This window comes from Pan paniscus, chromosome 3 (genome assembly GCF_029289425.2).
Source record: "Pan paniscus chromosome 3, NHGRI_mPanPan1-v2.0_pri, whole genome shotgun sequence".
Taxonomy (NCBI): Eukaryota; Metazoa; Chordata; class Mammalia; order Primates; family Hominidae; genus Pan; species Pan paniscus.
Window position 1 is genome coordinate 40724292 of NC_073252.2, and position 14474 is coordinate 40738765.

At 45.1% G+C, this 14474-nt stretch overlaps 1 protein-coding gene across 13 annotated transcripts in view; it reads right to left on the reverse strand.

The window, feature by feature from the left end:
* Window positions 1-14474, reverse strand: part of RBM47 (RNA binding motif protein 47) — a 206833-nt gene that overhangs the window by 119013 nt on the left and 73346 nt on the right. For 10 of the 13 annotated variants that reach the window (XM_008957588.5, XM_055111295.2, XM_003832210.7 and 7 more), the window contains one exon: window positions 357-441. The exons of 2 other annotated variants lie outside the window; for them this stretch is intronic. The gene's annotated coding sequence lies outside the window, so the exon portion shown is untranslated. Of the gene's footprint in view, window positions 1-356; window positions 442-7250; window positions 7959-14474 lie in introns of those variants that run through there. One more of the 13 variants, XM_055111291.2, reaches the window with a different exon arrangement.

Genomic DNA, 14474 nt, shown 5'->3' on the forward strand with positions numbered 1-14474 from the left:
GCGGGGGATGCATTCTAGTTGATGATATGCAGTAATGCTACAGGAAGAACCCACCACCAGACATTTTCATGAAATCAGTATTAAAAGAGTTTCACTGAAATCATTCGAATACACCTCTGTCATTCTTTTTGGCTGTGGGAGTCCTCTGAGGACATTTGTGCTTACAAACATACAGGGCACTCTGGCCTAGTAAATTAAACAAACACAACAACAATACGTTTGTAAAAAGAAAAACAAAGGGGGGTGGCAAGGATTAGCATTTTGATGTCGCTATGTGATGTTCACCCACTTTTCTCCACACCCCCCCCACCCCACTTATGTGCATTTGAGTCATGGTGAAGATGATGCCAACTTACCAAACCTCCTCAGTGAGCCAAGGATTGCTGATCTCTGCTGGGTGACCTGACGCAGAGTCTCCTTCCAAGGCCTCCGTTACCTGAGCTGTGAAATGAAAAAAATAACACTACTGACCCAAAGGCCGGTATTGAGAAGTCCAAAGTTAGTGATCACTAAATGGAACTGGGAGAGGGGGTGAGAAGAGGGAACATGGTGTTTTGCTATTATCACAGGCCGTTGTGTGTGCCTGGAACTACAAGGGAAGCTACATAACCAGGCAATATAGGAAATCTCCACTGGTCACATCATTTTGCCAGCTCTGCAAGACTATTCCGTTTCATATTAATTAAAAGACACTCAAGGAAAGAAAATCTTACTATGACAAAGACAGAAAGGAGAGCCTCATGCCTGTAATCACAGCACTTTGGGAGGCCGAGGCAGGAGCATCACTTTAAGCCCAGGAGTTTGAGACCAACCTGGGCAATATAGTGAGAGCCTATCTCTACAAAAAAATTTAAAATTAGCTGGGCGCCCATGGTCCCAGCTTGTTGGAGGAGCTGAGGCGAGAGGATCACTTGAGCCTAGGAGTTCTGAGGCTGCAGTGAGCTATGATCATGCACTCCAGCCTGGAAAACAGAGTGAGATCCTGTTTTTTTTTTTTTTTTTTTTTTTGAGACGGAGTCTCGCTCTGTCACCCAGGCTGGAGTGCAGTGGCGAGACCTCAGCTCACTGCAACCTCCGTCTCCCAGGTTCAAGCGATTCTCCTGCCTCAGCCTCCCAAGTAGCTGGGATTACAGGCATGCCCCACCATGCCCAGCTAATGTTTTGTATTTTTAGTAGAGACGGGGTTTCACCATGTTGGTCAGGCTGGTCTCGAACTCCTGACCTCATGATCTGCCCGCCTCAGCCTCCCAAAGTGCTGGGATTACAGGCGTGAGCCACGGCGCCCGGCCTGAGATCCTGTCTTTAAAAGAGAGAGAGTCCAGGCGCAGTGGCTCACACCTGTAATCCCAGCACTTTGGGAGGCCGAGGCAGGTGGATCACCTGAGGTCAGGAGCTCAAGACCAGCCTGACCAATATGGTGAAACCCCATCTCTACTAAAAATACAAAAATTAACCAGGCGTGGTGGTGGGCACCTGTAGTCCCAGCTACTCAGGAGGCTGACACAGGAGAATTGCTTGAACTCGGGAGGCGGAGGTTGCAGTGAGCCAAGATCACGCGATTGCTCTCCAGCCTGGGCAACAAGAGCAAGGCTCCTTCTCAAAAATAAATAAATAAATAAAAGAGAAAGAGAGGGAGAGAAGAGGAAATGTATAAAAAGTGGACTAACAGGGAGGGGAAGCTCACAGGTTTGACCAGGTGCTCGAAACTCCACTCTACTGCTTGCTAGCTGGTTGATCTTGGGCATTTTACTCAACCTCTCTGAACCTCTGAGTTTTTCTCATCTAATATGGGCCTAATAGTACCCATTTGTTGGAGACATTGTGACAAGAGATATGAAGCCTTTGGGGCCTAGCACACAGAGAAAATGTTCAATGAAGGGCGGCTATGATTATTATGTTCATTTAAAATTCTTTCTGCAGAGGCACATTAAATTCAAAATCATTTAAATCACGATGAGTTGTGTCAGTTTTAAATGTTCCTTCACCTTGGAAGCCCTCTACAGCTGGCTTTTCTGCCTATACACAAATAATATTCTCTAACAATTCAGTTTCATATTTTTAAGTAAATACTTTTTTTTTTTTTCCAGATGGAGTTTCTCTCTGTCTCCCAGGCTGGAGTGCAGTGGCATGATCTCAGCTCACTGCAACCTCCGCCTCCCGGGTTCAAGTGATTCTCCCACCTTAGCCTCCCAAGTAGCTGGGATTACAGGCATGCACCACCACTCCGGGCTAATTTTGTATTTGTAGTAGAGATGGGGTTTCACCATGTTGGTCAGGCTGGTCTTGAACTCCTGACCTCATGTGATCCACCCGCCTCAGCCTCCCAAAGTGCTGGGATTACAGCAAGTAAATACTTTTGATTAGCTAGGTTCAGTGTAGAAGATTTTATTATACCACTGTTCCACCAAGAATAAATAAAGCTGTGACAAATGTCTCATTCCTGCGATCCCCTCCAAGAAAGACTACAACGTACCTCTTGGATAAGAAAATACTGGGCTATGCTAACTCCTGCAGTCCAGCTCAGTAATCATTTGTTCCAAAGTTCTTCCCAACGCAATGGCCAAATTAACTAAGGTTGAGCTTCTGATTAACATACAGTGCTGGAAGGAACTTTGACCCACAGAAACCTGGCATTTGACTTGCTTCTGTGAGTCCAACCTGTGTCACGAGTGCCTGTTTCAAGGGTAATAAAGGACCTGGCTGTTTGCTTACAGCAAATGGAGGTGGTGCCATGTCATTATACAGCTTTTACCTCTCCTGTCCACCTAACCCTTGGCAAAGAAAGTTTGCAGCCCACACATCAGTTTTTGGAGTGATAGTATGAAAAAGGGTATGGATTTCCAAACTGAAAAGCACCTAAGTTCTACCTGGCATTCTGACTAAATGTTAGCTGCTTAAGAAACATGAATATGGTACCAAGATCAAAGTGACCAGAGTAGAGATCAGGTGTTTGAGCAGGTGCATATTATAACCATCCAAATTGTGCCTCAGTGAACGAACTGCTCTCTCTGCTAGCTCCTGGGTTCCCTTTTAGTGACATGTTATAAAACAGGAATTAGATGCAAGGAACAGACCACAGTACTAGAGAGTTCATGTCTCTTCCTGTTCTAGGATATACAGTGCCCCTCCCTGCCCTGCCAAATTCATAAATTCAAGGTCTAACCCCTAGTATCTCACAATGTGACTATATTTGGAGACAGGGTCTCTAAATGGGTAATTAAGATTAAATGAGGTCACGGGGATGGGCCCTAATGCAATATAACCAGTGTCTTCATAAGAAGAGGAAATTCAGACACAGACAACACAGACCGAGGGATGACTGTGTGAGGGCACAGTGAGTGGGCAGCCATCTGCAAGCCAGGCAGAAAAGCCTCCAGGTAAACAAACCCTGCTGTCACCTTGATCTTGGACTTCCAGCCTCCACAACCATGAGAAAATAAATGTCTGCTGTTAAAGCCACTTGGTCCATGGTATTTTGTTATGGCAGCCTAAACAAAGAAATACACTGCCCCTCCCCACATCCCCCAACCTCATCTCCCAGGACCAGATGAGTTGCAGATGAGTAAGGAGGTCAAGGGCATGATAATCAGAGTGGATTAACTGTGCAATTAAACAGTGGTAAACAGGAGAGCACGTGCTCTATCCAAAGGTATCAAATTCAAAAAACTTAAAATACTATGAGGCCATACAAAAGACGGCTATGGCTTGATGATACCCTTCAGGTTGCAATTCCTGAGCTAAACCATTACAGTATGATATTTAAAAACACCCATTATTAATGCTTCCAACAAATATGAAATGAATACCTCCTACAGGCCAGGCCCTATGCCAGGCAATGGCAATAGCAGTGGTGAATATGTTCACTGCCTTTGTGGTATTACAGTGTGGATAGTGAGTCCAGGTGCTGAGCTGGGCTAGAAATGTCAAGTTGAGAAGACAAAGTCATTGCCCTCCAGGAGGGTACAGATTAGTGGAGCACAGAGTTGGGACGAGACCATTATAAAACAACGTGACACCAGCTCTAATCCACAAGGGGCCCTGGAAGCTGGGAAGAAGATGATCCCATGTCTGTGTCAATCAGGGAACATGTGAGCCAAGTCCTGAAGGATGAATAACAGTTTACCCGGCAGACACGTCTGAAAGACAAGAGGGCATTTTCCAGACAGAACAGTCAGTTCCTGGTGCAGGGACATAAGAGCGTACAGGATCTCTGGAGAACGACAATGAGCTGAGCACAGCCAGGGTGAAGATGGGCAGGGGAGAGCAACAGGACGTGCCGCTGCCAAGGCAAGGAACCAGGAGCCCACATTTGATTGCCGAGGGAGCCATTGGAGAATTTTAATCAGGAAGGTGACATCACCAGAACTGCATGTTAGAAGGATCACTCTGACCACAATGCAGAGGAGGGCTAAAGGCAGGGCGACCTGTCTGGAGACAAAGAAGGCAGGAAACAGGGAAACAGACATAGGGATGCTTGCCGGTCAAGGTCAGTCATCATGGCGTTCAGCTGCAGCCACGGGTGACACTGCCCAAGGGCATTATGTAGGGAAAGAGAAGCCCTGGCTTTTAAATCTGAGTACATATTACTTTTTTTTTTTGAGACAGAGTTTTGCTCTTGTCACCCAGGCTGTAGTGCAATGGCACCATCTCGGCTCACTGCAACCTCTGCCTCCTGGATTCAAGGGATTCTCCTGCCTCAGCCTCCCAAGTAGCTGGGATTACAGGCACATGCCACCATGCCAGTTAATTATTGTATTTTTAGCTGAGACAGGCTTTCACCATGTGGGCCATACTGGTCTTAAACTCCTGAGCTCAAGTGATCCGCCCAACTTGGCCTCCCAAAGTGCTGGAATTACAGGCATGAGCCACTGTGCCCGGCCTGGGTACATATTATTATGATCAATGAGAAAATGAGTTTCTTAAGAAACTTTTAATTTCACTTATCCTCATCAGGAAACTAACCTTACTCATTCTTTTTATCAATCAAAAGCCACACATGACTGTACCTCAGTTTCTTTTTTTTTTGGGGGGGGGGGGACAGAGCCTTGCTCTGTTGCACAGACTAGAGTGCAGTGGCATAATCTGCAACCTCCGCCCCCTGGGTTCAAGCGATTCTCCTGCCTCAGCCTCCCGAATAGCTGGAACTACAGGCACGCACCACCGTGCCCAGCTAATTTTTGTATTTTTAGTAGAGACAGGGTTTCACCATGTTAGCCAGGCTGGTCTCAAACTTCTGACCTCAAGTGATCCACCTGCCTCTGCCTCCCAAAGTGCTGGGATTACAGGCGTGAGCCACCACGCCCAGCCAGTACCTCAGTCTCCCTCTTATTTTCCTCAGTCTGTAAGTAAGGATAATAATAGCACTTCCCTTAGAGGGAGGATTCGTTAAGTTAAATAATACGAGTACGTAGGTGCAATAAATGTTTTTTTTTGTTTGTTTGTTTGTTTGTTTGTTTGTTTGTTTTGAGATGAAGTCTCGCTCTGTGGCCCAGGCTGGAGTACAGTGGCATGATCTCGGCTCACTGCAACCTACGCCTCCCGGGTTCAAGCAATTCTCCTGCCTCAGCCTCCCAAGTAGCTGGGATTACAGGTGTGTGGCACCATGCCCAGCTAATTTTTTTTTGAGACGGAGTCTCACTCTGTTGCCCAGGCTAGAGTGCAGTGGCGCAATCTCAGCTCACTGCAACTTCCGCCTCCTGGGTTCAAGCAATTCTCCTGCCTCAACCTCCCAAGCAGCTGGTATTACAGGCGTGTGCCACCACGCCTGGCTAATTTTTGTATTTTTAGTAGAGACAGGGTTTCACCATGTTGGTCTTGAACTCCTGATCTTGTGATCCACCCGCCTCGGCCTCCCAAAGTGCTGGGATTACAGGTGTGAGCCACCGCACCCAGTAATAAATGTTAAATATAGCAGAAATAAATATTAAAGAACAAATGGGAAATTAATGATTGTTCAGTTAATGACAGTTCTCCCTCTCCATGAATATTAGCCAGAGGATAACCACCACCACAGCCACAAAGGGTCAAACCCAACAGAGTTATCTTGGAACGAAGCTGGGTTTGATTTCCTTGCATCTCTCCCGAATTCTCACATGGTCTCCTACACAAGACCATAAATTTTGTGCAAGATCATTACTTTAAAGTTATAAAATGCTTTGCGTCAGGTAAAATGTTCTCAACGATTAAAGATTAAAGGGGATGTGGGGCCTTCGAAGGGAGACTGACTGCAGAGGGGCATATGAGAAAACTTTCCAGAGATGTTAGTTCCTACATCTTGATTGGGGTAGTGGTTTCACAGCTGGATACATGTGTTAAAAGTCACTACTGAAAATGTGGGAAGTTTATCATATGTAATTTTTTTTTGAGACAGAGTCTCACTCTTGTCGCCCATGCTGGAATGTAGTGCTATGATCTCAGCTCACTGCAACCTCATCCTCCTGGGTTCAAGTGATTCTCCTGCCTCAGCCTCCAGAGTAGCTGGGACTACAGGTGCCCAGCACCATGCCCGGCTAATTTTTGTATTTTTAGTAGAGATGGAGTTTCACCATGTTGGCCAGGCTGGTCTCAAACTCCTGACCTCAAGTGATCCGCCCACCTCAGCTTCCCAAAGTGCTGGGATTACAGGTGTGAGCCACCGCACCTGGCCCTATCATATGTAAATTATACCTTAATAAAGATTGAAGGGACGGAAGATAGAGGAATAAGGGATTCAAGGGGAAATGGGTATTTATATTCCAGAGAAGGAAAAAATAGATATGCATGAAGAAACTCGTCTTAAAACTTTTAATTTCCAAAATCATTCTCTCTTTGAATAGATGAAACTGTCAAGGAATGCAAAAAAAAAAAAAACTTCCTTATGCAAGAAACATTTTGAAAAATTTAGACATCTTCCCCCTCTCATTATCCTGTAACTAACAAACAGCACTTTTTTACCCCTAGGTTCACTGAACAAGCTGCCCTCTTGTGGTTCTGATACATTTCCTGAGCACAAAAGTGGGCTGTTAGGAAGCTGTGTAGGTAGCAAGCCCAGCCTGCCCACAAATATTTGTCAAGGTAACTGAGAGTGAATGTTCTGACCTGCTTCTACACGAGAGGTATACACACATCACTATGGGCTTGGGTCACAGTTATAAAAGAATGAAGAAAATACGGTGGCCACAAAATACATATGGTTCGAGGCTGACAAATTCAAAAGACAATTTAATCTCTGTTTACATTGCTGCTTAATTTTAAGGCCCTTTAGTACATACTTTCACTTTTGCAACGTGGAATCAGCATATCAGAAGCAAGCACGTCTCAAACAAGGTCAGGGCAAAGAAAGCAGAACTGCAAACTCCGATTCTACCATCTGCGAATATATTCAATATTCCCAAGATATCTTTGTACAAAGAAACAAAACAACAAAACAAAGTAAACAAATAGTACCTAATAAAAACAATCCTGCATTTTATTAACATTGGCAAGCAGAATCCAGATCTCTAATAAAATAACAAGCACTTTTAAAAAAGAAAGGAAAGGAGGGAAGAAGGAAGTACACAAGGAAGAGGGAGGGAGGGAGAATCAAATAGCGTACTTTTCTTTTTTTTTTTTTTTTGAGACAGAGTCTCGCTCTGTTGCCCAGGTTGGAGTGCAGTGGTGGGATCTCGGCTCACTGCAGCTTCCGCCTCCCGGGTTCAAGTGATTCTCCTGCCTCAGCCTCCCAAGTACCTGGGATTACAGGAGCGTGCCACCACATCCAGCTAACTTTTGTATTTTTAGTAGAGACAGGGTTTCACTATGTTGGCCAGGCTAGTCTCGAACTCTTGACCTCAAGTGATTCACCTGCCTTGGCCTCCCAAAGTGCTGGGAATTACAGGTATGAGTCACTGCATAGCCACAGCATAATTTTCAAAAGTTACACTAAAAGAAGACAAAAGATGACACAGGCATTGACTCAAAAACTGGAAACATTTTCTCTTCTAGAGAGCAATCCATCTTTATACAAGACCTTGTTTAAAAGAAAAATATGGAGGCCCTAAGACTTTTTTAAAGATAAGGATTTAGGGGCTAGGTGCGGTGGCTCACACCTGTAATCCCAGCACTTTGGGAGGCTGAGGCAGGTGGATCACGAGGTCAGGAGATGGAGACCACCCTGGCTAACATGGTGAAACCCTGTCTCTACTAAAAATACAAAAAATTAACAGGGCATGGTGGCGGGCACCTGTAGTCCCAGCTACTCAAGAGGCTGAGGCAGAAGAATTGCTTGAACCTGGGAGGTGGAGGTTGCAGTGAGCTGAGATCCCGCCACTGTACTCCAGCCTGGGCGACAGAGTGAGACTCTGTCTCAAAAAAAAAATAAATAAATAAATAAATAAAAAATAAAAAGATAAAGGATATAAATAAAAATGGGCTCTGTATTTCAACTATTGACATGTTAAAAATTCATCTAGTCCAGATCCTGCAGTAGCAGGTGGGCTAAATTAATTTGAACCAGGGGTAGACTCATTTCTGTATATGGCTGCCGAATCCACATTCTGATAGATCAGTCTTTCTTTTTAAACACGGTCACGTCACTTCCCTTCTCAAAACCCTCCAATGGCATGTCCTCACACTTGGAATAAAATCCAGAGTCCTTCCCCAGGTTCCCTCTAGGAGCCTGCATAGCGTGGCTTGGCTGTGCTCCATTCCCTGCTGTTCATTCTCCATCAACCTCACAGTGCTGGCTATACCACTGGCCTTCTGGCCGTTTCTTCAACAAACCAGCTCATCCTCTTCTCCTGCCTTGGCACTCACTGTCGCCCCCACCTGGAATTTCCTTTCCCAGCCTTTACACCACCCCCCATCCTAGCTCTCTCCCTGACTGAATTCAGGTCTTTGCTCAAATGCCACCTCCTCCAAGAAGTCTTCTCTGACAACTTTCTTTTCTTTTTTCTTTTTTTTTTTTTGAGACGGAGTCTCACGCTGTCACCCAGGCTGGAGTGCAGTGGCACGATCTTGGCTCACTACAACCTCCGCCTCCCGGGTTCAAGTGATTCTCTGCCTCAGCCTCCCGAGTAGCCGGGACTACAGGCATGCACCACCACGCCCCACCTCTGATTGCTTTTTTTTTTTTTAATATGGAATACTTCGTGAATTGATTATTCTTTTAAAAGAGTTCTCCAATCACCAACCGTATACTCTTTCTTCCTCTTCCCTATCTTTATTTCTCTTCTTTGCTCATATTATTATCTGAAATTGCATTATGTATTTTTTATTTTATTTTATTTTATTTTTGAGACAGAGTCTCACTCTGTCACCCAGGCTGGAGTGCAGTGGCGTGGTCTCGGCTCACTCCAACCTCAGCCTCCCAGGTTAAAGCAATTCTCCTGCCTCAGCCTCCCAAGTAGCTGGGATTACAGGCGCATGCCACTATGCATGGCTATTTTTTGTATTTTTAGTAGAGATGGCATTTCACCATGTTGCCAGGCAGGTCTTGAACTCCTGACCTCAGGTGATCTGCCCACCTTGGCTTCCCAAAGTGCTGGGATTACAGGTGTGAGCCACTACGCCCAGCCAATTATGTATTCATTTTTATCACTTTTCACTATCTATCTGCCCCACTAAAATGTGAGCTCCATGATAAGGGACTTTTTCTTCTTCACCAAGGCACTCCCAGCTCCTAACGCAGGGTCTAGCACTAGTCAATAGTCAATATTTGAGAAATAAAATATCCCCTGGTTGGAGAGATAATAAGACCTTAATCAAACCTGTTCCAACACTTTTACTATCAACAAGCTAAAAAGCCCATGTCCTTTACTTGAATTCAGAGTGCTGAACAGTGGTTGGCCAGCAACCCCTACTAAGAAGTTCTTTGCGATCAGAGACATTTGAAGGTAAAATAGGGCCTTCGTCGTAAGATGAGCCAGCCAGCCCTTTTGTCCTGAAACTGAGTACGCAAGTGCAGAGAAGTTACCTGGTTTCTCCAAGCTCACATAGAAATGGTGAACATCAGGAGACGCGGGACCACTTAAAGGATGCACAGTCCCGTATTCATCTCCGCAACCCCAGGACCCAGCACGGTGCCTGGTGCAAAGAATGCACTCAGTGGAATTGCGCCCAGGGAACGAATGCTCTCTAAGGCCTCATTCAACTGAACTGTACTTCCTCTCATTACTGTCCCAATGATAACTTCCTATCTGAGAACCATTTCCAGTCACTTGAGTCATGCGTCATTTACTTCCTGTCCTCTGTCCTTTTAAAGTGCAGTTTGACAACATACCAGGCACAACAGTAACATCTGGGGGCTGCTTTGCTTCTAACGTAAGTCAAATAGCCCAGCATGGAAAATACCTAGGAAAAAAGTGGGATATGCAAAGCAAACCTCAAAAAAAAAAAAAAAAAAGACAAAAGTTGGTGGGCTGGCCACGGTGTCACAAATGAAGTCTCCAGTGGCTTCATCATAACAAGTAAGTTTACTTTATGAAAGCTCACACTTGCATGGTGCCTTCTGTTCTCAGCACTTTATATATATATGATCTCATTGAATTCTTTCCAAGATGTACATCTCACCTGTAAGAGGCACTACAACTCTGAAAAACCAAGTAATTTTTAGAAATAATTCAGCATTCTTTCTGATTGCTCTAGAGGAAGAAAAAAAATTTTAAAGAAATAATTTAGCAGCAAAATCCGACGCTCTAGTTCCTTCCTCCCTTCCCCCCATCTCTCTCTCCTTTCTTTCCCTCCCTCCCTCCCTTTCTTCCTTTTTTTTTTTAAAGAATCTCCCAGGCTTAAGGGCAGTGGCGTGATCTCGGCTTGCTGCAACCTCCACCTCCAGGGTTCAAGTGATTCTCCTGCCTCAGCTTCCTGAGTAGCTGGGACTGCAGGCACGCACCACAACACTCAGCTAATTTTTGGTTTTTTGTTTTGTTTTTGAGACGTAGTTTCCCTCTTGTTGTCCAGGCTGCAGTGCAATGGCACGATCTCGGCTCACTGCAACCTCCGCCTCCCAGGTTCAAGCGGTTCTCCTGCCTCAGCCTTCCCAGTAGCTAGGATTACAAGTGCCCGCCACCATGCCCAGTTAATTTTTTGTATTTTTACTAGAGATGGGGTTTCACTATGTTGGCCAGGCTGGCCTCGAACTCCTGACCTCAGGCAATCCACCCGCCTTAGACTCCCAAAGGGATTACAGGCATGAGCCACCACGCCCGGCTTAATTTTTGTATTTTTAATAGAGACGGGATTTTGCCATGTTGCCCAGCTGGTCTCAAACTCCTGGCCTCAAGTAATCCGTCCGTCTCAGCCTCCAAAAGTGCTGGGATTACCGGTGTGAGTCACCACACCCAGCCCCTGACTTTCTAGTTTCTAATGAGACTCTCTACAGCCTTCATTTCTTGCAGCATGTCTGAGTGTCCATTCGCTCTGCTGAAGAAATAGTGATGGGTGTGATTAAGGAATACTGCCCGAGATGAGTGGTATTAAGCAACACAGGGTACGTGCAACATATTATCTTTCTAAAATCTGAAATGTTCTGGATTCTAAAACACATCTCACCCAATGGGTTTCCACAAGGATTTCTCATTTACATTAATGCAGAGAAGTAACTTGCCCACATCACACACCTAGTAACTGGCAACGCTAGGACTGCAATCAGGCAGCCTAATTCTGCAGGCCATGCCTGCGGCCGCCACATCATCCTACCTCTCTCATGAATGATGAGAATGTGATCTGAAAGTCCGTGATTCCTCAACTGTTTTTCTGATGTGGGTCCCAGAAATAGAATTCGGAAAGATGAACAGCCAAGGTGGCCTTGTGCTGTCACCTGTGAAGGCAATTTGGACCAGCAATGACACCAGCTGAGTTAGGGCACAGAACAGCTGACTTCCCAGAAGTCATGGCCACTTTTGGGAAAATGGCATCCAGAGGCTTGGAGATCAAAACTTTTGCCTCCTTGAACATCTTCCCCAGGAGCCTCTGGGAAACATTGAGGCCAAACTGCTAAAGACCTGAAAAGATCTTCCTTTTTTTTTTTTGAGACAGAGTCTGGCTCTGTCGCGCAGGCTGGAGTGCAGTGGCGTGATCTCGGCTCACTGCAACCTCTGCCTCCTGGGTTCAAGCAGTTCTCACGCCTCAGCCTCCTGAGTAGCTGGGATTACAGGCATGCACCACCACGTCTGGCTTATTTTTGTATTTTTAGTAGAGACAGGGTTTCACCATGTTGGCCAGACTGCTCTCCATCTCCTGACCTCAGGTGATCTGCCCGCCTCAGCCTCCCAAAGTGCTGGGATTACAGGCTGAGCCACTGCACCCAGCCTAATACATTCTTTTTAAGATTACACTATGAGGTTAAGTAATCTTCATTACTTAATGAAGATTAAGGTGCAGTAGGTCACGCCTGTAATCCCAGCACTTTGGGAGGCCGAGGTAGGAGGATCACGATCACACCACTGCACTCCAGATTGGGTGACAAAGTGAGACTCTGTCTCAAAAATAAAGTAATTGCAGTTTTTGCTATTACTTTTAATGGCAAAAACCGCAATTACTTTTGCACCAAACTAATACATTCTTTTTAAGATTGTACTATGAGGGCCAGACACAGTGGCTCATGCCTGTAATACTAGCACTTTGGGAGACTGAGGCGGGAGGATCACTTGAGCTCAGGAGTTCCAGACCAGCCTGGGCAATATGGCGAAATCTTGTCTCTATAAAAAATAAAAAAATTCACCGGGTATGGTGGTGCACGCCTGTAATCCCAGCTACTTGGGAGACTGAGGTGGGTGAATCACCTGAGCCCAGGATGCAAAGGTTGCAGTGAGCTGAGTTTGCGCCACTGCACTCCAGCCTGGGCAACAGAGAGAAACCTTGTCTCAAAAAAATATATATATATATACATTTACATGATGAGGTGGGATGAAGAGCTGAAGGTGGGGTGTGAGCATGAGAATGTGTGTTGGGGGGCACGTTGGGGGGAGTTGTGCACATATGAAAGTGTACGCTCATTAAAAATTGATATTTCCCTAATGTCCAGAATGCAGAGCAATTATAATTTATGCTTCAACTTTTCTGTCCCCTAAATTCATTATTGGTGGAAGTAAAAGATGCTGATCATTTGGGCCCACAGTGTGCTTACTTGGCTAAGTCCTTGGGGTTACCTCCATTCTTCAGATCTCAGTTCAAATGTCAATTCCTCAGGGAAGCCTTCCCCAATGCCCAAAGTAGACTGTCCCACCCTTTAATTCTCACCCACATCTTGGTGTACACTTTCCCTTTGAGCACTCATCGTGGGTTCTAATTAAATACTCCTGGCTTTCTTTGTTCACTGACTGGCTGTTCCTACTAGACTGTCATTTCCTTGAGGACATCTATATGCTCATCTGTGTCCCCAGCATGAAGCATAGCACCTGCCACATCCTAGTAGCTCCATAAATATTTGTTGAGTTGGCTGGGCGCAGTGGCTCATGCCTGTAATCCCAGCACTTTGGGAGTCTGAGGTGGGCGGATCAACTGAGGTCAGGAGTTCAAGACCAGCCTGGCCAACATGGTGAAACTCCGTCTCTACCAAAAATCCAAAAATTAGCTGGGCATGGTGGTGGGTGCCAGAAATCCCAGCTACTCGGGATGCTGAAGCAGGAGAATCGCTTGAACCCAGGAGGCGGAAGTTGCAGTGAGCCAAGGTCGCACCATTGCACTCCAGCCTGGGCAACAAGAGCAAAACCCCATCTTAAAAAAAAAAAAAAAAATTGTTGAATGAATGAATGCATGAGTCTAGAATTTTACAGTAAAAAATCAGAGGTTCCTCAGCAGACAAACACAAGGCCTTCTCCCACCTCTGAGTTGTGAAATTGTTATTGCCTGGGCAATCCTATTTGGCAATTTATCATATGTTGCTCAGTGACCTGTTATCTTTATAGTTTTGGATTGTTGCTTAATTTTCTTATTCTTTTTTAATGTGTACTCTGGTTAGATCTTGTCTTCCCAAGCAGATTATAAGCACATCTCAGTGTAAATTACATCGTCCTGAATTCCTCAAAGCTCCCATAGTGGAGTTTTGCACCTAACCTTTGTACACTGTTGCTTCATTTTGTGCTTAAAACAGATATTATTATTCTCACTTTTTGCAGATGGAGAAAACTGAAGCTCAGAGAAATAAGTGACTCACAGTTTGTATAAGTTGATATTATAAGTTGATATTTGAAATTTGGGATTTCTCCTCTTAAAATACGGATATCTCATTAACACAGGCTCAGAAATCATTTTTTCTCCCTGTGAACTTTTGGTCTGTCATTTGCTTTAACTTAAACTATATAGAATTCTATGACTTTTAACATTTAGACATTCATTTACTCAATCATTTATTGAATGAGTAAATGTCTAAAAAATATGTACTGAGGCTGGGCATGGCGGCTCACGCCTGTAATCCCAGCACTTCAGGAGGCCGAGGCAGGTGGATCACTTAAGGTCAGGAGTTCAAGACCAGCCTGGCCAACATGGTGAAACCCTGTCTCTATTAAAACTACAAA